This window comes from Hemiscyllium ocellatum, chromosome 6 (assembly GCF_020745735.1).
Source record: "Hemiscyllium ocellatum isolate sHemOce1 chromosome 6, sHemOce1.pat.X.cur, whole genome shotgun sequence".
Taxonomy (NCBI): domain Eukaryota; kingdom Metazoa; phylum Chordata; class Chondrichthyes; order Orectolobiformes; family Hemiscylliidae; genus Hemiscyllium; species Hemiscyllium ocellatum.
The window spans coordinates 100,151,824-100,177,382 of NC_083406.1; the positions used below are offsets into that span (position 1 = coordinate 100,151,824).

Consider the following 25,559-nt stretch of genomic DNA (forward strand, 5'->3'; position numbering starts at 1 on the left):
TTGCTGGGACTTCTGTCTCTATTCTCCCACACACCTTCCAATAGCCCATCTCATTCTGATCAATAAGGTTCCACCCACCCTTCAGAAATGAAGCTGTGTGCTTAAAATCAGATTAAGGAATGGTTTTGAACAGTTTATTGTTCTACTATCAATTTCACACAATAGTTAAGACCAACTAAGCTAAATTAAAGAATATGTCAGCCAATCAAAAGGATGTTGAGGCCCCAATAACATGTGGAGAGGGAAGGTCTGAACTTTTGTTCAATGAATAAAAGACAATCAACAGAGAATCTACAGACAGCAAGCTTCAGAAGGGGATACATTTTTCATGGAACTGACGTCAATTGGATTTGATAAATGCATTTGTCTTCTTTAGAGTTCTGTTAAAATTAGTAAGAAAAAGACAGTGAATTACAAATATATGCTCTGTTCATTAAATCTAAGAAAATGTAACTGTATGAAATGATGATTCTTATATATTTGGACTTAAACAACTGCATCATAGAATAAATATTCTACATTTAAATTTTGCACTACCTTATCTGTCTCAAAATAATTTACTATCTGAACATGCTTGTGTACCTTTTGGTTTGAATGCCTCTCTTCAAATTTGATATTTAAAAGTACATCCTGGTCAAATGTATTAATTTGTATTGAGCATTCAAATGTATTCCCTTCAGTTGCTGTAAAAAAATTGACAGTTGATTTAATTAAGCTTAATTAAATTGATTAGAAGAGCTGATGGTGTTTGGCAAGAGAAATTATTTCCCCTTATTAGGGGAGTCCAGCCTATTCTTAAAATTCAAACTAAGCCACCTATTTCTGAGGTGATCTCCCCACAGAAAGGATAGTGGAAAGCTCTTATCCAAGAAGTTATTGAGCTATAGATCACTTGCAAATGTCAAAACTGAGACTGATTGATAGATTTTTGTTGAATGAATGCTTCTATTGGCATGTGTATTTTACAGTAAAAGCTTCCACTTTTGCCATGGTTCTGGTGTCATTTTGAAAAGTTTAAGAATAGTAATAAAAAATTAGTTAAAGAGAGTCAATGACCATTCCACCACAGCTTTGCTACCACCACCGGCTGGACCCAACCAATGTCAATGTCACTGATACCCAGCATTATCTTACACTGCTGTGCCAATCTCACTGATGTCGCCTCCGCTGATGTAAGAGCCAATGTCCTGTGCTCGCCTCTGCTAACCACCACCTTGGTGCCACCTCACACTAGGGTCCAGCTCCAAGCTCGCCAGCTGCCACCATGCTCCAGAATCCAATGAAGACACCCTCCTATCCCTTCCACAATGATGTCATCACTGCTGATGCTGTCACAACCGTGCTCTTCCCAGAGAGTTAGTAGAAACAAAAACTAAAAATTTTGAACAAGAGGCAAATAAAGAAAAAAATAAGAAAAGCAGAAAAGTGGACAAGCCTCAGGCACAGGAGCTCAGCCACTGCCTACTGTGCTGCCAACATTTTAACTTGTTGGACAAGGAAAATAATAATTATGAGATATAGGTTGTAGGATTAGTCATGATCTAATTTCAAGAGGCTATATGATCTCCTTCTCTTCGTGTGTTCATATGCCAATGTGATCCATTACTTTCTCTACATCATTTTCTTTTTAGAAAAAGTGAAATACCAGTCTCTTTAAACAGCCTGTAATCCATGGTCAGAAAGATCATATCAGTTACTTCAAAGAGCTACTGGTAGGAGTATTGGTGGTTTCCCCCTAAGCTGTTGATGAAAGACATTTAGCCACAGTTTGTTTGCACTGATCTAGTATGGCTTGTGAATATTTCCTGTTAGGGAGAACAACTCTTAAATAAATTGATAAAGTATAGTTAATTGATTCCTAAAATCAGAAAATGTTATTATATCTTAGCGTAAACATCAATCGTTGTTGCTGACTTCCTGCCTGTGTTTAATAATTTACTATTTTATACATGAAACAAAGAGAAATGAAATTGGTCCCAGCTGAAAATAGCTGGGAAGCTGCAAGCACAATGTAGCAGGGTTATGAATTTAATAATATGTAATGATTAAAGCCTACTAACCAGGCTAACCCTTTACCCAGAGGCAGGCATATCTGCACAACTAATTGAACTCCTTATGTCTATCCCTCCAAGCAACTTAAACAGGGATTTCAAAGTTCAGGAATCATGTTCTGAGAAGCTGCAAGTGGCAAACATTAAGAAATGTCCCTCACACAACCTTGAAAAAAAAATACATTGCAACATTATTTGATAGTAAATTGTTTAAATATGTTTCCATATTTGGGATAAGAATGGATAATGCTGGAAATGTGACTTAGTTTAGTCAGCAAGGAAGCGTAGTTTCAGGTGAGCTTGCTTCAGCTTGATACCTGGGGTACTTGTTGCAAATTTTATTTTAACTTACAAGCACTTTTCAAAAAGATGTAATTACTGCATTTAGAACATATACACAGTTATAATGATGATTTAATAATTTATAATTATTCAAAGCTGCAGTGTCTACTGGAGTAAAAAAAAACAGAATTGAAAGAGAGAGGAAAATAGATTAAAGAAGAAATCCAAGATGTCCTTTGACCATTTTGAAACATAAAATTCTGATCGGGGTTGACAGCATATATTCTAAGAGGATTCTTCCTCTCTTTGTGGAATTTAGAACGAGGGGGCAAAGTTTAAAAATAAGTGTCTTCCCTCTCATTCAGAGATGAGGGAGATGTTAATCTCTCAGGGATTCGCCTGTCTTTGGAATTCTCTTCCCCAGACAGGCAGGAGGCTGCCAATTAAATATATTCAAACAGATTTGGAATCATTTTAAGGACATAATTGGATCAGCCATGATCATATAGAATGGTAAAGCAGGCTTGAGGAGTAAATAGCCTACTGCCGCTGCTATTTCTTATTATCATGTGAACCTTATCCCATCCATAGCAGGAGGAATATGTTTTAAGTTGCAGTGAGTCACAAATTTTGCATGCATTGGAATTCTGAGATTATCAACCTTAAGAAAATATTAGTGTTGCAAAGTCTGTCTAGGAGAGAATGAGCGTGTTCAGGGTGTCTGCACCATATGAGGAAGAATGTGTCTAATTTGAAGGGTCTGGTTTGAATATGGTGCCCAGTGCCAACAAGTGCATATTTTCTTGAAAGCTTTACCGTGCACATTATACATTTTAAAGTAAATCATCAAATTGTAATGCTGAATATTCAGCTTTGTGAAAACCAATCCAGCATAACAAGAGTGGATGATCACATTATAAAGTAGAAAAGTTGGAGCATAGTTGTTAAGTGGAACTGATGCTTGTAAACATGCTGTTGTAACACCATCTGAGGTAATTATTCTGAAAGAAAGCCGTATTTCACTAGGAGTACAAAGGCACTTTATACTTTGTCTTTAGTAACACAGAGATTAAGCAGGTTGCTGTTACTTATCGTCGAGTGTGGTGCTGGAAAGGCCTATTCTGCCTACTCGCAGAGCCCTTCAGAGAACGTCTCCGGGCCACCGGCACCAACCAACTCCACTGCCCCATGGCTGAACATTTCAACTCTCTTTCCCACTCCACCGAGAACATGCAGACCCTGGACCTCCTCCATCGCCAAACCCTTACCACCGAATGCCTGGAGAAAGAACACCTCATCTTTTGCCTTGGGACCTCCTTCAACCCTATGGCATCAATGTGGACTTCACCAGTTTCCACATTTCCCCTCCCCCACCATCTTATCCCAGTTCCAGCTCAGTACCATCCTCTTGACGTATCGCCACTGACCATCTTCCTTCCCACCTATCTGCTCCACCCTACCCTCTGACCAATCAACTTTACCCCCACCTTCATCTACCTATTGCACTCTCAGCTACCTTCCCCCAAGCCCCACCACCATCCCATTTATCTCTCCACCCCTGAGGCTCCCAGCCTCATTCCTGATGAAGGGCTTTTGCTTGAAATGTCAATTTTTCCTGCTCCACGGATGCTGCCTTACCTGCTGTGCTTTTCCCTCACCACACTCTCGACTGTAATCAGCAGTCCTCACTTTCAATTTATCATTATCTAGCTTTGCTTTTCACTATGATACTTTTGCAACAATCAGTTTATCTAACCTTTTAGCATCTTTGATGTCCTTTTCCCTTGTATTATCTTCAAGCTCCTTGGTTCCAGTTATATAAGGCAAGGATCTGAAAGAGTTAATGTGGTGATTTCACACTGACTTGGATAGTGATAAGACAGAACCTTTTAGGATCTGTGGACTTATATCCATAGGTCTCTCCTTGATTTAGTAACAAAACTTATCATTCTAAAGTAGCTTCTACTTCATTCTTATCAAATACTTAACTACATCTTATTTAAGATAAGAACCTCCTCTCATTAAGACACAGCTGGTGGGAGCTAACTACAAGCTGCCAGTGATTGGCATCACAAGAGCAAAAACAACATGGCGATCAGTAGTGGGCATCATTGATTAAAATGACATGACGATGAGTAGTGAGGATTGAAATTTAATCTAGCTGCGCTGAGCAAAACCCAGTGAACCCAGAATAAATTTCCATTTGCAACTTTAAAGATTTTACAGCTTTAAGGATACTCTTACAGCAGCTGAATAGGCTGCCTACAGAGAAACTCTCTATAAAGAGCAACAAGGGATACATGATGGCTCAGTGGTTAGCACTGCTGCGTCCCAGCACCAGGGACCCAGGTTCGGACCCAGGTTCAAATCCAGCTTGGGTGACTGTGTGAATTTTACACATTCTCCCTGTGTCAGTGTGGGTTTCCTCCTACAGTCCAAAGATGTGCAGGTTAGGTGAATTGGCCATCCTAAATTGCCCATAGTGTTAGGTGCATTAGTCAGAGGGAAATGACTCTGGGTGGGTTACTCTTTGGAGGGTCGGTGTGGATTTGTTGGGCTGAAGGGCCTGTTTCCACACTGTAGGGAATCTAATCAAACCCTACAAAGTGAATCCTTTTACTCAGATCTGGTAAGATGTGTGGAAGCAGGAATGATCTGGAAGGTAGTCACACCTAGCAATTACAGATTCTGTCAGGCAATGAGGTTCGGTAGCAGCAGTTCTGGGAAATGGTTCAGCTAAGTATGGATAGTGAAGCTTTGAGTAAAGTAAAACAAATTCTATTGCCACTGAGCATTACCTGCATGTGACATCCCCATCTTAATCTGAAAGATTTATTTTTCGACTCTTTCTCTCTTTTTTTTGACATTCATTCACAGATGAGTGCCTTGCTGTCTAGGACAGCATTTATTGCCCAACCCTAATTGCCCAGAGGGCAGTTAAGAGTCAATCACATTGCTGTGATTCTTGTGTCACATGTAGACCAGATCAGGTAAAGATGGCAGTTTCCTTCCTTAAAGGACATTAGTGAACCAGATGCTTTTTACAACAATTGACAATAGATTCATGGTCTTCATTAGACTCCTAATTCCATTCAAATTCCACTATCTGCCATGGTAGGATTCGAACCCAGGTCCCCAGAACATTATCGGGGTTTCTGGATTAACAGTCCAGTGACAATACCACGGGGCCATTGTCTCTCCAATCCATTTTATCAACTGATGCTTTCTCTGAATTAATTGTGTCCATGTGATCACCTATTTTTCCTTTGACCCCATACCCCCAAAACAGCTGACCATCTGACTTCCCTTCCCAGCCCCAGCATTTTCAAAATTATTCCAACTTCTCTGCTGTTGCCCCTCTATCTTTCAAAGCTGTCCTTCCTTCTGCTCAAACTGTTCACACTGGGATCCTCTACTCTCTCAAACTGCTACGCTATCTCCAACCTCCCATTCCACTCCAAAGCCATTGATTGTACTTTCACCTTCCAAATGGGCACCAATCTTTCCCACAACTTCCAGGGCAAAACTTTATAGTCTCATCCATGGATATTTAAGCCTGGGTGTCCCTAAAATTCCTCAGGTGGCACTCCCGCCACCCTCCTGCTGACCCCTGACCTGTCCTCAATTTTACATTGTGTGAATGAGGCCTGGAGTGTCCTCTTGCCAACCATGAATATTAAGTCAGCCATTATTGCTCCCTTAGGATCAACTTCTCGCTCAGCCTCAACACTGAGACTGGAAAGAGGTTGTTGGGGTGATTGAGGGGGCCTCATCCTGCCTGGGTCTCAGGCAGGAGGTGGGGCAACATTTCCTTCAAGGGTTCCCTTTCCACATTGTGAGCCTCCCTGCAAGGCCTGACCACTGCTGGTGCTCCTGTCTTCCTTGGCCTTTCCATTAAGAACACCTTACCAGTCTCCCTCCTCTGCCCCCAGGCTCATAACCCCTCTCTCTGTTGAGACATAGAATCTGCTGACTTCTTGTAGTCACAGTGTCAACCATTGCTGCTGTCGGCATTGTAGCCAATAGAGCTATAAACCAGTTAGTTTGGCTGATATTTCCCTGAGATGGGTGTCCTGATCAAATGAAATTTGTAGCCCAGTCTCCAGGCACATTAATGCTCCTCAGAACTGAGGGGCAGCACAGGAGCTCAGTGGTTAGCACTGCTGCCTCACAGTGCTAGGGACCCAGGTCCGTATTCTAGCCTCAGGCGTCTGTCTGTGTGGAGTTTGTACATTCTTCTTGTGTTTGCGTGGGTTTCCTCCCACAATCCAAACAATGTGCAGGTTAGGTGAATTGGCCATGCTAGATTGTTCAGGGATATGTAGGTTGCGTGCATTAGTCAGGGATTAGATGTAGGGGAAATGGGTCTGAGTGGGTTATGCCTTGAAGGGTTGGTGTGGACTTGTTGGGCTGAAGGGCCTGTTTCCACACTGTAGGAGTTCTATTCTATGACAAAAGGTTACACCAGCCAATGCTTCTAATATGATATTTTCATGGTTATTTGAATCCTTTTCTGCCCTCTTCCTCCCTATTTCTGTAACCTTACTTACACTTTACATTTCTCCAACCCTGACTCCTGATCTATCTGTGCCTCCAGCCATTTAAGCTCTGGAATTTCCTCCTAAAACCTCCCTAACTCCTTTCCTTTTTTAACCATAAAAATATTGTGTATCCAAGAAGAGTTCCGAGAACAGGATTTCTACAGCAAGTAACTCATCTCCTCCCTCGCCATCATCTATAAGGCACGTTAGGAGTGTTACATAATATCTTCCACTGGCTTGAAAGGATGCAGCTCCAATAACATGCAAGAAACTCAATGCCATCCAGACATCCAGGACAATGCAACTCACTTGACTGGTATTCAATCCACCACTTTCAGCATTCACCCCCTCCATCACCAAAGTCTGGTAGCAAAAGTGTGTACCATTTGCAAGATGCACTGCAGGACTTCACTTAGGCTCCTAACACTGCACCTTCCAAAACTGTGACTGGTACCACCCAGAAGAGCAAAGGCAGCAGGTATATGGGAACACTACCACCAGGTCCCCTTCCCAGACAATGCCGACTTGGAAATACATCAATCTCTTCCTTTTCTGTCAAAACCCTGATACTCACTCCCTAATGGTGTTGTTGGTTTACCTACACCACATAGACTCTGGTAATCCCAGGATGTAGCTCACTACTACCTTCTCAAAGGCAATTAGGGTTGAACAATAAATGCTGGCCCATGAATGAATAAAAGAAATTAACATCATCTTTAAGTTTTACCACTTCAACCAAACTTTTACCTCCTCAGCCAAAAGCTTCTTCTTTAATGCAGTTTCCATTTTGTCTGACTAGCTTGTTGTTGTTTTAGTATTGTTACGGTTCCTTTATTTCAAGCACAATACCCCAAGAAGCTTCAGAAAAACCCAGCCAACTGTAGCTGGAATCTTGGCACAAGTTTAACACAAGACACATGTTTCCAGTTTCAACTCCTATCTGCGTAGCTTGAAGGAGAAAACAGTCTAGTTTCAAACTAAGATTTCACGGCAGGAATTCCTCAGGGCAGAATCTTGGGCTCAGCTACCTTCAGCCACTTCATCTCTGACCTTTCTTTGATCAGAAGAGATTTTGGATGATGGTGATGCCAAGGTTCAGTATCTTTTCAAGACACTTGGATCAGAACATATGGAGGAAACGACCATTCAGCCCCTCCAGCAGGCTTTGCCATTCAGTCAAACCATAGCTAATCTGATTGTGGCCATAGCTCCATTTTCGTCCTTAACCCTCACAACCTTTGGCTCCTGTGTTAGTCAAAAACCTGTGCATTTTAGCCTTGAATATGTTTAATGATGCAGCCTCTACTGCCCACTGGGGAGAATTCCAAGCACTGATGTTCCTCATTTCCATCTTAAATGGAAATGTTTAAAATATTTAATTTGAATATTAATTTTAATTAAATATTTACTATCCCTCACGCCAACACCTCAGCCCCTGCCACCACTCAGCCCCTCCAGGCGAACATTCTCTGAACTATTTCCAATGCAAGTAGTCCCTTCTAAAGTAAGGTGGCTAAAATTCTACAGTGATCCAGGTCTGGTCTCAACTAAAGTCTTGTACAATTGCAGCAAGATTCCCCTGCTTTTACATTCCTGCCTCCCTTCAGAACAATGGCCAATGTTGTTTAACTTCTCATTTACTCTCTGTATCTGAATATTGACTTTTCTGATTCACGTACAAGGATATCCAGGTCCCTCTGTGCCATAGCATTCAGCAGTCTCCCTTCATTTAAATAATGTTCAGTTTTCCTGATGCTCGTTATGGAACATTGACAAAACTAAAACAACAATAAGCTATTCAGACAAAAATGGATATTGCATCAAAGAAGGACCTTGTAGAATGAGTAAGTAAAAGCTTGGTTGAAGTGGTAAGATTTAAAGAAGTTGTTAACTTCTTTAAATAATGTCATTCATGGAACATGAGCATCACTGACTGGGCCAGCATTTATTGCTCAACCATAAATACCTGTGAGAAGGTAATGTTTGTACAGCTGTTTGTTCAAGCAGGAGGGGAAGCTGGAGCCAACAGGTTTGTACAAATGGTATTTTGGCTGGCAACATGTCATTCAATGGTCTGTGGATTAGGGACAAGTTATCAATTACAAAGGCCTTCTGCCTGCCAATAATTAATTATATGATTGGCTCCCAGGTAGCTAAAGAGATTACAGGGTATGAATGCTTTGGCAGAAACCATCAGACCTCTCAAGGAGGTCACCGTGTTACTTCTGCAAATAAATAAAAGTATCTAGAGAAGGAGAACTAAGGAGCAGTACATCCTGACAAGCCAAAAGGACCATCAGAGCAGACCCTAATAATAGAGATCATTGGACTGCTTTCTGAGTTGTATCTGTGAGAAGTTTAACTGGTAGAGTTATATGTTGAAAATTGATCATTCTTTGCCTGTGGTTGGAATAAATAGTTAATCTGTTGCATACATGATGTGGAGGTGTCAATGTTGGACTGGGATGGACAAAAATTACACATCACAAAAATCTGAAACTGCAAGCTTTCAGATCCTCTGATCCATTCACATAAGTTGTATGACCCTTTGACTCTTTACTCATAAATGCAATGTCCGATGTATTCTCACACTCACTTGCTGCCTGAGGAAGGAGTGGGGGCTCTGAAAGCTCGCAGTTTCAAATACACCTGTTGGACTATAAATCAGTGTTGTGTTTTTTGACTTTGTTACAGACAGAAACTTTGTCCATTCACTTTTGTCAACCTGGGTCTAAAAGACAGGTAAATCAGGGAATTTTGCATACTTTTATGAAAGCTTTAACATTTGTGAAGACACTGGGATACAGGGGCTTGGTTTCCAGTGATCTACCAGGTGGAGTGCAACAAAAGCAATAAGGTACTATGGGTTTCCCAAGATCCTGGAATTTAAAAACAAAACACTTGAACACGTCGCTTTTGTTTTCAGGGAAAAAGATCATCTGTATGAATGTATGTAGGTTCCAGCAAGCATAACTGATCCATACTGTAAGCTCAATTGTTTACCTTAAGTAAGTTATTAGTGAAGCTATTAGCACACTCAGGACTGTTCAACAAGTGTTGTCCAACTGCAGCATTATATCTAGCAGTAGACATTTTGCTTTAGGTTTTAGAAGTGCATGGTGGGTGACTGATATCTGTACTCTGCCTCCCATGAACATTCAAAGGAACAAAGATTCAGTGAGTCACCCATTGGGATATACAGCCTCTGTACTTGGCAATACACCACAAATAGCTGGAGGTTTGATTATGGATGAGGCATGATTGGGTAGCAGTGGTAGGGATTTGATTTTGGATAGGGGCAAGGTAGTGATTGCTCGGGTATGGGGGGAATTGATGGATGAATAGATATTGGGGAGTGGGTGGGGATTAGGGTGCAGGTGGGGTGTGATGGCAAAGCTTTGGACTGATGAAACCCAGAAAAATGGGAGTGCATTGCGAAGTCAGCTTCCACACTAGTATTTGACTCTAATGTGTTAGACAGCCTTTGCACAACCCACTAGGCTGGAAGGTGGATTTTTAATTATAGAGTCATATAGTCATATACAGCATGGAAACTGACCCTTCGGTCCAACACGTCCATCCCGACCAGATATCCCAACCCAATCTAGTCCCACCTGCCAGCACCCGGCCCATATCCATCCAAACCCTTCCTATTCATATACCCATCCAAATGCCTCTTAAATGTTGCAATTGTACCAGCCTCCACCACTTCATCTGGCAGCTCATTCCATATATGTACCACCCTCTGTGTGAAAAAGTTGCCCCTTAGGTGTCTTTTATATCTTTCCCCTCTCACCCTAAACCTTTGCTCTCTAGTTCTGGATTCCCCTATTTATCCTATCCATGCCCCTCATAATTTTGTAAACCTCTATAAGGTCACCGCTCATCCTCCGACGCTCCAGGGAAAACAGCCCCAGTCTGTTCAGCCTCTCCTTGTAGCTCAGATCCTCCAACCCTGGCAACATCCCTGTAAATCTTTCAAGTTTCACAACATCTTTCCGATAGAAAGGAGACCAGAATTGCATGCAATATTCCAACAGTGGCCTAAACAATATCCTGTACAGCCACAATATGATCTCCCAACTCCTGGACTCAATACTCTGACCAATAAAGGAAAGCATACCAAACGCCTTCTTCACTATCCTATCTACCTGCGACTCCACTTTCAAGGAGCTATGAACCTGCACTCCAAGGTCTCTTTGTTCAGCAACACTCCCTAGGACCTTACCATTAAGTGTATAAGTCCTGCTAAGATTTGCTTTCCCAAAATGCAGCACCTCACATTTATCTGAATTAAACTCCATCTGCCACTTCTCAGCCCATTGGCCCATCTGGTCCAGATCCTGTTGTAATCTGAGGTAACCCTCTTCACTGTCCACTACACCTCCACTTTTGGTGTCATCTGCAAACTTACTAATTGTGCCTCTTATGCTCGCATCCAAATCAATTATGTAAATGACAAAAAGTAGAGGGCCCAGCACCAATCCTTGTGGCACTCCACTGGTCACAGGCTTCCAGTCTGAAAAACAACCCTCCACCACCACCCTCTGTCTTCTACCTTTAAGCCAGTTCTGTATCCAAATGGCTAGTTCTCCCTGTATTCCATGAGATCTAACCTTGCTAATCAGTCTCCCATGGGAACCATGTCAAACGCCTTACTGAAGTCCATATAGATCACATCTACCACTCTGCCCTCATCAATCCTCTTTAATACTTCTTCAAAAAACTCAATCAAGTTTGAGAGACATGATTTTCCATGCACAAAGCCATGTTGACTATCCCGAATCAGTCCTTGTCTTTCCAAATACATGTACATCCTGTCCCTCGGGATTCCCTCCAACAACTTGCACACCACCGAGGTCAGGCTCAACGGTCTATAGTTCCCTGGCTTGTCTTTACCGTCCTTCTTAAACAGTGGCACCACATTTGCCAATCTCCAGTCTTCCGCCACCTCACCTGTGACTATTGATGATACAAATATCTCAGCAAGAGGCCCAGCATTCACTTCTCTAGCTTCCCACAGAGTTCTCAGGTACCCCTAATCAGGTCCCGGGGATTTATCCACTTTTAACCGTTTCAAGACATCCAGCACTTCCTCCTCTGTAATCTGGACATTTTGCAAGAAGTCACCATTTATTTCCCTACAGTCTACATTTTCCATATCCTATTCCACAGTAAATACAGATGCAAAATATTCATTTCGTATCTCTCCTATTTTCTCTGGCTCCACACAAAGGCCGCCTTGCTGATCTTGAGGGGCCCTATTCTCTCCCTAGTTACCCTTTTGTCCTTAATATATTTATAAAAACCCTTTGGATGCTCCGTAATTCTATTTGCCAAAGCTATCTCATGTCCCCGTTTTGCCCTCCTGATTTCCCTCTTAAGTATACTCCTACTTTCTTTATAATCTTCTAAGGATTCACTCAATCTATCCTGTGTATACCTGACATATGCTTCCTTCTTTTTCTTAACCAAACCCTCAATTTCTTTAGTCATCCTGCATTCCCTATATCTACCAGCCTTCCCTTTCACCCTGACAAGAATATACTTTCTCTGGATTCTTGTTATTTCATTTCTGAAGGCATCTCATTTTTGAAGGCTTCCCATTTTCCAGTCATCCCTTTTCCTGCGAACACCTGCCTCCAATCAGCTTTTGAAAATTCTTGCCTAATACCGTAAAAATTGGCCTTTCTCCAATTTCAAACTTCAACTTTTAGATCTGGTCTATCCTTTTCCATCACTATTTTAAAACGAATAGATTGTAACTTATTAATTGCATAGTTAACAGAATGTTAAAAGTTATCCTTTTGGAGCTTTATTTTAACTGCTCGGGTTTTCAGAGTTTACCAAGCTAGCATCAGAATGATGAGAAGGAAACGGCAATTCAGGGAATCGAGCCCATGTCAGGGGAACCCATTACTGAGTACTGCGAGCTGCTCTCTTACCTGCTCGGTTTATCCCTAGAAGCTGCTGAGATATTAAGTTACTCAATTTGGAATTTAGTTTGCATCCTTTGTAGGTGTCACCTACACTTTCAAGGTTCAAAAGTCTGATCTGCGTTTTGCCACTATAATTTGTGCTATTTTGGATTTCAGAGAAGGACCAAGATAAGCACCAGCAGCATCAGGAGTCACTCCAAAAGAGAAGGGAGCAGCTGAACAGTGGGCAGCTTGCAGTAGACCGTAACCCGGCCTGGAGCAGTCACCAGTTTGGAACAACAGAGCTGTGATAAATGTGTACTGCTGGCAGGTCCTTCTGCCAGTTGAATCTGGTGACCACACTTTATCAGAGACAGCCCTTCCCACAGATTCTTGGCCTCTGAATCCTTCTAGGGCAGTTGGCAAACTACACTGGCATAAGTTGACTGCTTGTTTGCCAGCAATTGTGTCAACATTGCCTGTGCTGACACCAGGCAGCATGAATGGTCCCGCCAGATTTTCATTACTGGCTGGATACAGACAGGCACAATGCATCGCTGAAGGCTCACACAATACAATAACGGTATCCTGAGATCACTCAGAAATCTTTGTCAACAGCAAGGTCTTCCATTCCATCAATGTGCAGCTTATATGCAGGGATGATGCAAGTTTCTTGCAGTCTCCATACTGGCTAAGTTGGAGACATTGGGTGAGAACTGTAAGCACTTTGATTTGAGTCCTCACTATTACGTTATCTTTCAGCGTTTTATCTCTCATAACCATCCTACACTCCCTGCCTAGCAGTGAAAAGAGGACACACTGCTGCAGATAAATGGGGTGATGAAGAGCTAGGATTATATTATTCCTGCCAATGTATACAAAAACACATTTTTCCCTCATAGAATCATAGAAACCCTACAGTATGGAAGCAAGCCATTTGGCCCATTGAATCCACACCAATTCTCTGAACAGCATCCCACACAGGCCCACCCAGACCCCCCCACCCTATCTCTGTAACCCTGCATATCCCATGGCTAATCCGCCTAGCCTGCACATTGTTGGAGTGTGGGAGGAAACCAGAGAGCTCAGAGGAAACCTAGGCAGACACATGGAGAACATGTAAGCTCCACACAGGCAGTCACCCGAGACTGGAATCGAACCCAGGTCCGAGTGGGAGAAAGTGCCTCAAATCTTAAAATGGATGGACTCGATATTAAGTCCAGAAGGCTGCAGAGTCGCCAAGTGGAAAATGAGATGCTGTTTTTTTCATTTGTGTTGAGCTTTGCTGGAGCGTGTTGAAGTGGCAGGCAACTGGAAGCTCAGGGTCATATTTGCGGACAGAACATAGGCTTTGGGCAAAGCGGTCGCCAAGTCTATGCTTCGTTTCCCTAATGTAGTGGAGACTACATTGTGAGCAGCGTATAAGTAGATTAGATTGAGTGAGGTACAGTAACATCACTGCTTAACCTGAAAGGTGTGTTTCTGGGGCCTTAGATAGTGAGGAGGAAGGAAGCATATGGACAGGTGTTACACCTGCTGCGATTGCATGAGAAGATGCCGTGGCAGGATTTGGTGACATGTGGAAGGAGGGGAGGGGCCTCTAAAATGCCCATTTTAACCCTGAACCGAGAATTCCCCAGCACCACGGTGGCAGGGCCCTCAGCCCAATTTGACCCATCTCCTGCACTTCAGCCCTCACCGACCCCTTTCTCTCCAATAACAGTGAGAGGGTTTCCTTGGTGCTCACATACCATCCCACCAGCATCCACATCCAAAGTATCTTTAGCCACCATATCGACCACGAACAGTGGGATGCCACCACCAGACACATAGTTGTCTTCTTTCCCTTGTCAGCCTTCTGCAAGGCCCATTCCCTCTGGGACACCTTGGGCCACTCCCGACACCACCACCACTACACCCCCCACCCCCACACCCAACACACACAAACACACCACCCCCAACACACACAAACACACACACACACACACACACACCCCACCCCCAACACACACACCACCCCACCCCAACACACACCCCAGCCCCAACACACACCCCACCCCCAACACACACACACACCCCACCCCCAACACACACACACCCACCTCCAACACACACACACCCAATTCCAACACACACCCCAACACACACACCCCACCCCAACACACACCACCCCCAACACACACACACACCACCCCCAACACACACACACACCACCCCCAACACACACACACCACCCCAACACACACAAACACACACACACACACCCCATCCCTAACACACACACACACACCCCACCCCCCCACACACACACCCCACCCCCAACACACACACACCCCACCCCCAACACACACACACACCACCCCACCCCCAACACACACCCCAGCCCCAACATACACACACCACCCCACCCCCAACACACACACACACCACCCCCAACACACACACCCCACCCCCAACACACATACCCCACCCCCAACACACACACACCCCACCCCCAACACACACACACACACACCTCCAACACACACACACCCCAACACACACACCCCAACACACACACACACGCACCCACCCCAGCCCCCCCACACACCCACCCCACCCCCCCCACACACACACACCCATCCCACCCCCAACACACACACACACGCACCCCCACCCCCACACACATACACCCACCCCACACAAACCCACCCCACCCCACACACACACCCATCCCACCCCCCCACACACACACACCCACCCCACCCCCAACACACACATACGCACCCCCACACCCCACACACATACACCCACCCCACACAAACCCACCCCACCCCCACACACACAAACCCACCCCACCCCCCCACACACACACCCATCCCACCCCCCCCACACACACACCCATCCCACTCCCCCCACACACACACCCATCCCACTCCCCCGACACACACACCCACCCCACTCCCCCCCACACACACATCCCACTCCCCCTCCACACACACACATCCCAGTCCCCCCCCACACACACCCATCCCACTCCCCCTCCACACACACACATCCCAGTCCCCCCCCCCACACACACCCATCCCACTCCCCCTCCACACACACACATCCCAGTTCCCCCCCACACACACCCATCCCACTCCCCCAACACACACACCCATCCCACTCCCCCCACATACACCCACCCCACCCCAACACACACACACCCCACCCTCCCCCACCCCCAACACACACATAGACACACCCCCAGCCTCACAGCAATTTCCTCTGCAATCACACGTGGAACACCTGCCCATTTACGTCTGCCCTCTTCACCATCCAAGGCCCCAGGCACACATTAAGCAAAACAAAGGATTTTTACTTGCATTGTCACAGCATTTTTTGGTTTAATTTCAGATATTCAGTACTTTTTGCATTTAGTGTCAAAAAGTGTGGAGCTAGAGAAGCACAGCTGGTCAGGCAGCATCCAAGGAGCTGGAGAGACGAGGTTTCAAGCATAAGCTCTTCATCAGGAATGTTGCCTGATGGGCTGTACTTTTCCAGGCACCACATTTTTTTGACTTGCTGCATTTAGTTTAATATTTGGAAAGTATGATCTGTTGATATTTCTTATTTTTACAGCAAGTTGAATTAAAGACCTTTAAAAATTTCTGATGAGATTCATTGAGTTGAGAGAGAATCATGGAGTCATAGAGCTATACAGCATAGAAACAGATTCTTCAGTCCAAATTGTCCCATTTGCCAGCACTTGGCCCATATCCTTCTAAACCCTTCCTATTCATATACCCATCCAGATGCCCTTTAAATGCTGTAATTGTACCAGCCACCACCACTTCCTCATTCCATACATGCTCCATCCACTGCATGATAAAGTTGTCCCTTTTATATCTTTCCCCCTCACCCTAAACCTATGCCCTCTAGTTCTGAACCCCAAGGAAAATGCTTTGTCTATTTACCCAATCCATTCCCTTCATGATTTTATAAACCTCTATAAGGTCACCCCTCAGCCTCCAATGCTCTAGGGAAAACAGTCCCAGCATATTCAACCTCTCCTTATAGTTCAAACTCTCCAACCCTGGCAACATCCTTGTAAATCTTTTCTGAACCCTTTCAAGTTTCACAACGTCCTTCCGATAGGAGGGACTCCAGAATTGCATGCAATATTCCAGAAGTGGCCTAACCAAGGTCCTGTACAGCCGCAGCATGACCTCCCAACTCCTGTACTCAATGCTCTGTCCAATAAAGGAAAGCATAGCAAACACCTATCCAGCTGCAACTCCCTTTCAAACAACTATGAACCTGCACTCCAAGGTCTCTTTGTTCAGCAACTCTCACCAGGACCTTATCATTAAGTGTATAAGTCCTGCTAAGATTTGTTTTCCCAAAATGCAGTACCTCACATTTATCTAAAATAAACTCTATCTGCCACTCCTCAGCCCATTGTACTACAGGATCTTGATCAGGTGGGCCACTGAGGTAAATTTCTTCACTGTCCACTACACCTCCAATTTTGTTGTCATCTTCAAACTTGTTAACTATACCTCCTATGCTCACATCCAAATCATTTATATAAATGACAAAAAGTAGTGGACCAAGCACCAATCCTTGTGGTACTCACTGGTCACAGGCCTCCAGTCTGAAAAAAACAGTCCTCCACCACCCTCTGTCTTCTACCTTTGAGCCAGTTCTGTATCCAAATGGCTACTTCTCCCTGTATTCCATGAGATCTAACCTTGCTAATTAGCCTACCTTGAGGAACCTTGTCGAACGCCTTACTGAAGTCCATATAGATCACATCCACCACTCTGCCCTCATCAATCCTCTTTGTTACTTCTTCAAAAATCTCAATCAAGTTTGTGAGACATGATTTCCCAAGCACAAATGTTGACTATCCCTAATCAGCCCTTGCTTTTTCAAATACATGTACATCCTGATTCCCTCAGGATTCCCACCAAAAACTTGCCCACCACCAATGTCAGGCTTATTGGTCTATAGTTCCATGGTTTGTCCTTACCAACTTTCTTAAATAGTGGCACCACATTAGCCAACCTCCAGTCGTCCGGCACCTCACGTGTGACTATTGATGGTACAACTATCTCAGCAAGGGGCCCAGCAACCACTTCCCTAGCTTTCCACAGTGTTCTAGGGTACATCTGATCAGAGCCTGGGGATTTATCTACTTTTATGTGTTTTATGACATTCAGCACCTCCTCCTCTAATATGGACAATTTTCAAGATGTCACCATTGGATATCTTCCATGTGCTTCTCCGCAGTAAATACGAATGCAAAATACTCATTTAATATCTTCCCCATCTCCTGTGGTTCTACACGTAGGCTGCCTTGCTGACCTTTGAGGGACCCTATTCTCTCCATAGTTACCCTTTTGTCCTTAATGTATTTATAAAATCTCTTTGAATTCTCCTTAACCCTATTTGCCAAAGCTATCTCATGTCCCCCTTTTTCCCTCCTGATTTCCTTCTTAAGTATACTCCTACTGCCTTCATACTCTTCTAAGGATTCACTCAATCTCTGCTGTCTATACCTGACATAATTCCTTCTTTTTCTTAATCAAACCCTCAATTTCTCTAGTCATCCAACATTCCCTACATCTACCAGACTTGCCTTTCACCCTAACAGTCTCTGGACTTTCTTTATCTCAGTTCTGAAGGCTTTCCATTTCTTGGCTGTCCCTTTACCTGCAAACATCTGCCCCCAGTCAACATTTGAAAGTTCTTGCCTAATACCGTCAAAATTGGCCTTCCTCCAATTTAGAACTTTTAGATCTGGTCTATCCTTTTCCATCACTATTTTAAAACTAATAGAGTTATGGTCACTGGCCTCAAAGTGCTCCCCCACTGATACATCAGTTACCTGCCCTGTCTTATCTCCTGAGAGTAGGTCAAGTTTTGTAGCTTCTCCAGTAGGTTCATCCACATACTGAATCAGAACATTTTCTTGTATATACTTAACAAATTCCTCTCCATCTAAACCCTTAACACTATGGCAGTCCCAGTCTATGTTTGGAAAGTTAAACTTTGACAGCGTTTGGTTCATATCCCTCTAAACCCTTCCTATTCATACACCCATCCAAATGCCTTTTAAATGTTGTAATTGTACCAGCCTCCACCACTTCCCCAGGCAGCTCATTCCATACAAGCACCACCCTCTATGTGAAAAAGTTGGCCCCTAGGTCCCTTTAAAATCTTTTTCCTCTCATCCTAAAATTATGCCCTCGAGATTTGAACTTCCTTACCCTGGCGAAAAGACTTTGATCATCACCCTAACCATGCTCCTCATCATTTTAAAAACTTCTATAAAGTCACCCCTCACCCTCCAATGCTCCAGGGAAAATAACCCCAACCTATTCAGTCTCACCCTTTAGCTCAAACCCTCCAACATTGTCGATGTTCTTGTAAATTTTATTTGAACTCTTTCATGTTTAATAACAACTTTCCTGTAGCAGGGAGACCAGAATTGAATGCAGTATTCCAAAAGAAGCCTAACCAATGTCCTGTACAGCTGCAACATGACCTCCTAACTCCTACACTCAATGCACTGACCAATAAAGTCAAGATGTTAACTCTTTTCTCTTTGCACAGATGCTGCCTGACCTACTGAGTATCTCCAGATACCTGTAAACAAGAATCCTACCACTGCATCGTGCGATATATTACTGCAACTAATTGTACATTGACAAATAATTCAGAAAAGCACTTGTAAAATCAGTTCCACATTTCAGAGCAGAGAGAAACTGTAAACACTAATGTCTGCAGTATGCTCTTTCAAAAACAGAAGTCGTTTTAAAATGATGTCATGAATGTATTATTCAGACACAGGACTAATTTTTTTTTATACAACTCATTACTAAGTATAGAAGTAATTATCTGTGGTGCTATGACAAACCAAACTGCTTCACCAAATTTCTGTTTTCCACATTGTTAACGTAATAAACCAAAAATTTAGTTGGAGGAGTATATTTAGTTGTGGTCATGGTGGTATCACACAACTTTTGAAAGACCATGTTTATTCCTGAAACTGATACACCACATCAGTGTCACTGTAACACATCAGTAAAGAGCTAAGCTGAAAGACTTGGTGTGGCATGGGCTTCTGATATTTGGTTTTATGAAAGAACTTCAAAGTTAAGCTTACGCTTAAGTGTGCGTCCATGATACCAATCTGCAGGAACATGAGGTTTTGACTGAGGATGACTCTGACATGCAATGAAACTGAAACCTTCCGTTTTTATATTTTGTGGAAAAACAGGCAGGAGGGAAAAATCTGTCTATGATTGCTGTATTAGGTCTGGAACAATTGCCCTTCAGTTGACAATAATTAAAAGTGACACGAATTATTCAGAATGATGTGAGTTCAAATTATTGATATTGGGACAAAATTGCTTCCTTCCCCAATATATTTTAACTTTGCATCACCAAAAAGAAAACAAATAAATGTGGTCACTTCTTAATTAGGATTTGAACAATGGATTAATTCACCAGGATTCGAATTGATTGAATCAGGTCTGACTCCTATATGATGGACCCAAGTTCTACTTGGGATTTCTACAGTTCCCTCTTTAGGAGCCACAGAGATAAAAAGCTTGCAGCTGGTACTATACGTGACAGAGCTGAGGTAGTTTGACACTCTCCTCTTTGTATTCAGTCAAGCAACCATAGCTCAATTTTGCGTACAAAATGCTGAATAAAATTTAGGTTAAAAGGCCTATTTAATTATAATTGCAGAGCTTGAAAAGGATACCTGCAGAATAGCAGCTCAATGCATCGACCAACAAAATACCATGAAACCATGCATGTCAAAAAAAAACAAATCGAAACTGAAGTCTGGTCATTTGAACCAGATTTTCATTATTCTATAATATTTGAACTGGGGGCCATTGCAGACAATATCCAAACGAGGAGAAATTGAGGACTGCAAATGCTGGAGATCAGAGCTAAAAATGTGTTGCTGGAAAAGCGCAGCAGGTCAGGCAGCATCCAAGGAGCAGGAGAAGAAGGGCTCATGCCCGAAACGTCGATTTCAATATCCAAGCTATGGCTGAAAGGTGGTTAGTAACAATCATACCACACAAATTGTAGGCAATTGCTTCCACCAATCAGAGAAAATCCAGCCACTGCTCTTGATATTCAATAATGTTATCGTCATTGAATCTCCCACTATCGAAATTCTGGGGGTTATCATTGATCAGAAATTGACCTGGATTCATCATTTAATAGAGTGGTTTTAAGAGCAGGTCAGAAGCTAAGAATACTGTAGCGAGTAACTCCCTTCCTGACTCCCCAAAGCCTGTCCTCCATCTGCAAGTTTCAAGTCTGGAATGTGATGGAATACTCCCCACTTGCCTGGATGGCTGCAGCTGCAACAAAACACAAGAAGCTTGACACAATCCAGGGAATGCACCAAAGATCCTTAAACAACACATTCTAAGCCCACAACTACTTCCATCAAGAAGGGCAAGGGCAGCAGCTACACAGGAACACCATCACCAGCAAGTTCCTTTTCAAGCCACTCATTATCCTGATTTGGAAATATATCACTGCTCTTTTAGTGTTGCTGGGTCAAACTCCTGGAATTCCCTCCCCAAGGGCATTGTGGGCCTACATACAGCACATGAACCGCAGCAGTTCAAGATGGCACCTCACCCCCACCTTCTCAGGGGCAACTAGGGGTGGTCAATAAATATTGGCCAGGCAGTGACACCGACAGCCCACGAGTGAATATAAAAAAAAATATATTTTCATCAGAGGTTAGTTTTAAAGAAACATTGTCTTAATAAAAGGTTTGGTAAATCATTTTTAAATGCAAATTAGTTAAAGTAGAATTATATAAATTACAGCGGCATGGTGGCACAGTGGTTAGCACTGCTGCCTCACAGCGCCTGAGACCCGGGTTCAATTCCCGACTCAGGCGACAGACTGTGTGGAGTTTGCACGTTCTCCCCGTGTCTGCGTGGGTTTCCTCCGGGTGCTCCGGTTTCCTCCCACAGTCCATGCTAAATTGCCCGTAGTGTTAGGTAAGGGGGTAAATGTTGGGGTATGAGTGGGTTGCGCTTCAGCAGGTCGGTGTGGACTTGTTGGGCCGAAGGGCCTGTTTCCACACTGCTAGTAATCTAATCTAATCAAGACCACCTGGTTTTGTGTTTGTTTCTTTAAATGAATTATCCATTGTAACATTTGTTCCTTGTCTTTTTGAAAGTCTTATGATACACTGGTGGCATAATCACTGCACTTGATCCAAAAACTCCAGATCCTAGTCCCAATCAGACTCATGGAAATTTTGTGGAGAAGAGATTTAACACATCATTTCTGCACTGGTGTTCTGAGCATATTGACCCATAACTCTGTGTGTTGTTTTCGTTTAAAGATTCATCCAATAGCCTCTTGAATGCCTTGATTGGATCTATCTTCACCACCCTACCCGGAAGATCCATTGCTTAACTCCTCAACATGTGAAAAAGATTTTGCTCACCTCACATTTGTTTTATTTTGCAAAACACTTTAAAAATGTGCCGTCTTGTTGATGATCCATTTATGAATGGAAACAGGTTCGTCCTTTCCACTCTGTCCATACCCCCTCATGATTTTGAAAATTTCCATCAGCCTTCTTTACTACAAGGAAAGTAGTCACAGTTTCTCCAATCTTACCCCATCACTGAAGTGACCCATTCCTGAAACCGTTCCCACAAATCTCTGCAACAGGTTCATCACACTGAGACCTACTGTAATGAGTGTAATGAGGTCAGCTAGGTGGACCTCATAAATATGAGTTCCATGACTGAGGCTGTTAATCTGGTCCAATCAAGGAGCTCTGGCTAACAGATAAGAACAGGAGTGTCAAAGGTTCTGTTCACTCTGAGGGCTGGCTCTGAAGGAACTGAAGCAGAGTCAAGCACTCTCCGTGTGGAAATAAAGGGTGACTTGATGAACAAATATTGGCCTCTCTGGAGTTATTTCACTAACCAGTCTCTTTTATAAGGTCACATAACCTCCTTGCGTTCTATATCCCTACTTATGAAGCCAAGGATACCATTTGCTTCTCTGTTCACTTACTAACATCTCTCTCTATATTTCCTGCCACCTTTCATAACATACACCTGTTCTTACACATCGTTTAGAATATGACTCTTTATTTGTACTGTGTCTCTTTGTATCAAAGTACACCACCTCACATTTCTCTGCTTTGAACCTCACCTACCACGTTTCTGTCCACACCACCAATGTGACAATGTCTTTTAGAAGATCTACATTATCTGCATAGTTTACAATTCTTTCAGGCTTCATGTCACCTGCAAACTTTAAAATTGTCCTCCAGACAGCAAGGTTTAAATTATTTATTTCTAGCAGGAAAAGCATGGGCCCCAGTCCCGACTGGTGGATAACACCAACACAAATCTTCAGAATATATCTATTAAGGGTAACAGACCAAATGGCATCTTTCCTCACTATAAAGTTTCTATAAAATATGAAAATCCAGTCTAATTAACTAAAATATTGATAGTTAGAGAAAAGGGATAAACTGACTAAAGATTAGACACAATGAGTTGAAACACTGAAGGGTTACAGCTGGAGGGTAAACATACTCAAAGTTGGAAATGTTGAATAATGACATTGAATAATCAAGATGGAAAATACGTAACTGAAGGATCAGAAAAGAAGGATAACCACCTTGAAAACTATGAAGCGCAATAAATAAACTGACCTTAATCAAACATTATTTGCAAGTTGATATTTTGTTTCTAAGATTAGACACAGTTGGAAAGTAACTCGCTCCTATAAATTAATGAACAACATCCTCCAAATTTGTGTTTAGAATTTGATTTGCATTTTTCAAAATCAATCTTTTTAATGTACTGTTGTAGTATAATTGATTTTGTAGATGGATTCAAGTGGTTAGTGACACGATACTTAAGTATAATGAGCACAGTTGGAAAAAGACCAAAGAGTCTTAAATTGACCACATCTGATTTTAAATTCATTCATGATTGATTTAATGGTTCTACGCTGAAATTATCTTCAGGAATGCTTGCTCTGGAATGATGACATTTGTCAAGGTTACACCAATGCTGATACATAAGAACATAAACACCAGATTCAAAGGATTTGGGCACAACATCTCTTCAATTAGATAAATTGACATTGGGTTTCATTTAGTGGAAACAGCAGCATTTTCCATCCCACTACGATTAGAACTCAAATATTGATAAAAAGAGCATAGCTAAGCTTTCACTTATATAATCAGATTGTTGGTTTTGATCCTGATTTTAATGGCTCAGGTTTGATTTTTTTTTATTTTCTGTAAATCACAGTAAGTTTGTGACAACCAAACCAAACTAACCACACTGCCAAGAAAGGGTGGTTTGCTGATGTTAAAAACGATGTTAATGATGGAAGTTCCTGTAACGTTACTGATTCTCTAAAAGTATGACTTGTAGAAGATATGTAAATAGTTTGCAGATTAAAATGAAAATCAGAAGCTCTGTAAGCTGTAGCAATTTTATATGCATGAGCTAAAAGAGGATTATATTTCCTGTGATTTGCTGCCAGCTGCTTATTTAGTTATTAAGCAATACCATATTTTTCCAAAATTGCTTTGTTCCTGACATCCAAATGACTGTTCTAATTAGCTACAATTCTTATTCTCTCAGCCATTTGAATCAAAGCTGCTGCTTTTTCCTGAACACCTGTCTATAGATAGTTTCTTGATGCTAATAAGTCACAGGCTGCAGTGATCGTACATACAATGTTAAATTAGAAATCTTGAAGTAAGATTTTTTAGTCTTTTAGCCTTCCACTCTGACATTTCATTTCTTTATGAGTGGCACAATGGGTTAGCGCTGCTACCTCACAGCACCAGGAATGCAGGCTCAATTCCAACACCAGGTGACTGTCTGTATTGAGTTTGCACATTCTCCCCATGTCTGCATGGGTTTCTGCTGGGGTCTCAGGTGTCTTCCCACAGTCCAAAGATGTCCAGGTCCAGTGGATTGACTGTGCTGAATTGCCAACAGTGTCCAGAGATGTGTTGGTTTCCAATGGAAAATGCAGGGTTTCAGGGATGGGGTAGGGGAATGGGTCTGGGTGGGATGCTCTTCAGAAGGTCGGTGTGGATTTGTTGGGCAGAACAGCTGTAGAGATTGTATGGATTTATCATATACTATTTTTCTTTCCTCAGTACATAACATTTCAAACTTTAGCATTACACAGTTGCTCTGTTAGATACCATGCCTTTTTGTCCCCTGGGATTTCAATTTGAAATAGTAAAAGAATATCTTGGAATCCCATAGAAAAGCAGCAAAACACTATCCTTCGACTTGTGGGGGTGGGGTGGGTTTTTTTATGTAGAGGCAAATAAGGAAGTGGGGGTGGCGTAGGAAACAGACTAAAGAACATAAAATAATTTAAAATTTTACTCACCAGAATAATGGGTACTATGTAGGTCACAGAGCTTTAAGCACTCACCACTCACTTGTGGTTCCAGAGATAAAGCCAGTTTAAAATATTGGAAAGGATGCTTCTGGTAGCTATAAGAATCCAAGGTGTTTTAAGTCTCTGTAGGCTTACACTAACTTGCTGGGAGTTCACAGGATAAAATTACTCAGATTTTGACGTCATTGGGCACTCATTTGTAAAATGCATAGTAGGTATTCAGATAAAGACATTCAAAGAAGGTGGACAGTCTGGGAAATATAAAGGCTGTTTAGATCCAATAGATACTGTCCTTTGTGTGATGCAGTTGCTTCTGATCCATGTTCTTTCCACTTAAAGAG

At 42.6% G+C, this 25,559-nt stretch overlaps 1 long non-coding RNA gene across 1 annotated transcript in view; it reads right to left on the reverse strand.

Moving 5' to 3' along the window:
- Positions 1-25,342, reverse strand: part of LOC132816835 (uncharacterized) — a 90,178-nt gene extending 64,836 nt beyond the window's left edge. The window contains exons 1-2 of the long non-coding RNA XR_009644825.1: positions 25,207-25,342; positions 4,090-4,164 (exon numbers count right to left, since the gene is read on the reverse strand). This is a non-coding gene — a long non-coding RNA (uncharacterized LOC132816835). The remainder of the gene's footprint in view (positions 1-4,089; positions 4,165-25,206) is intronic.
- Between the last annotated feature and the right edge of the window lie 217 nt (positions 25,343-25,559).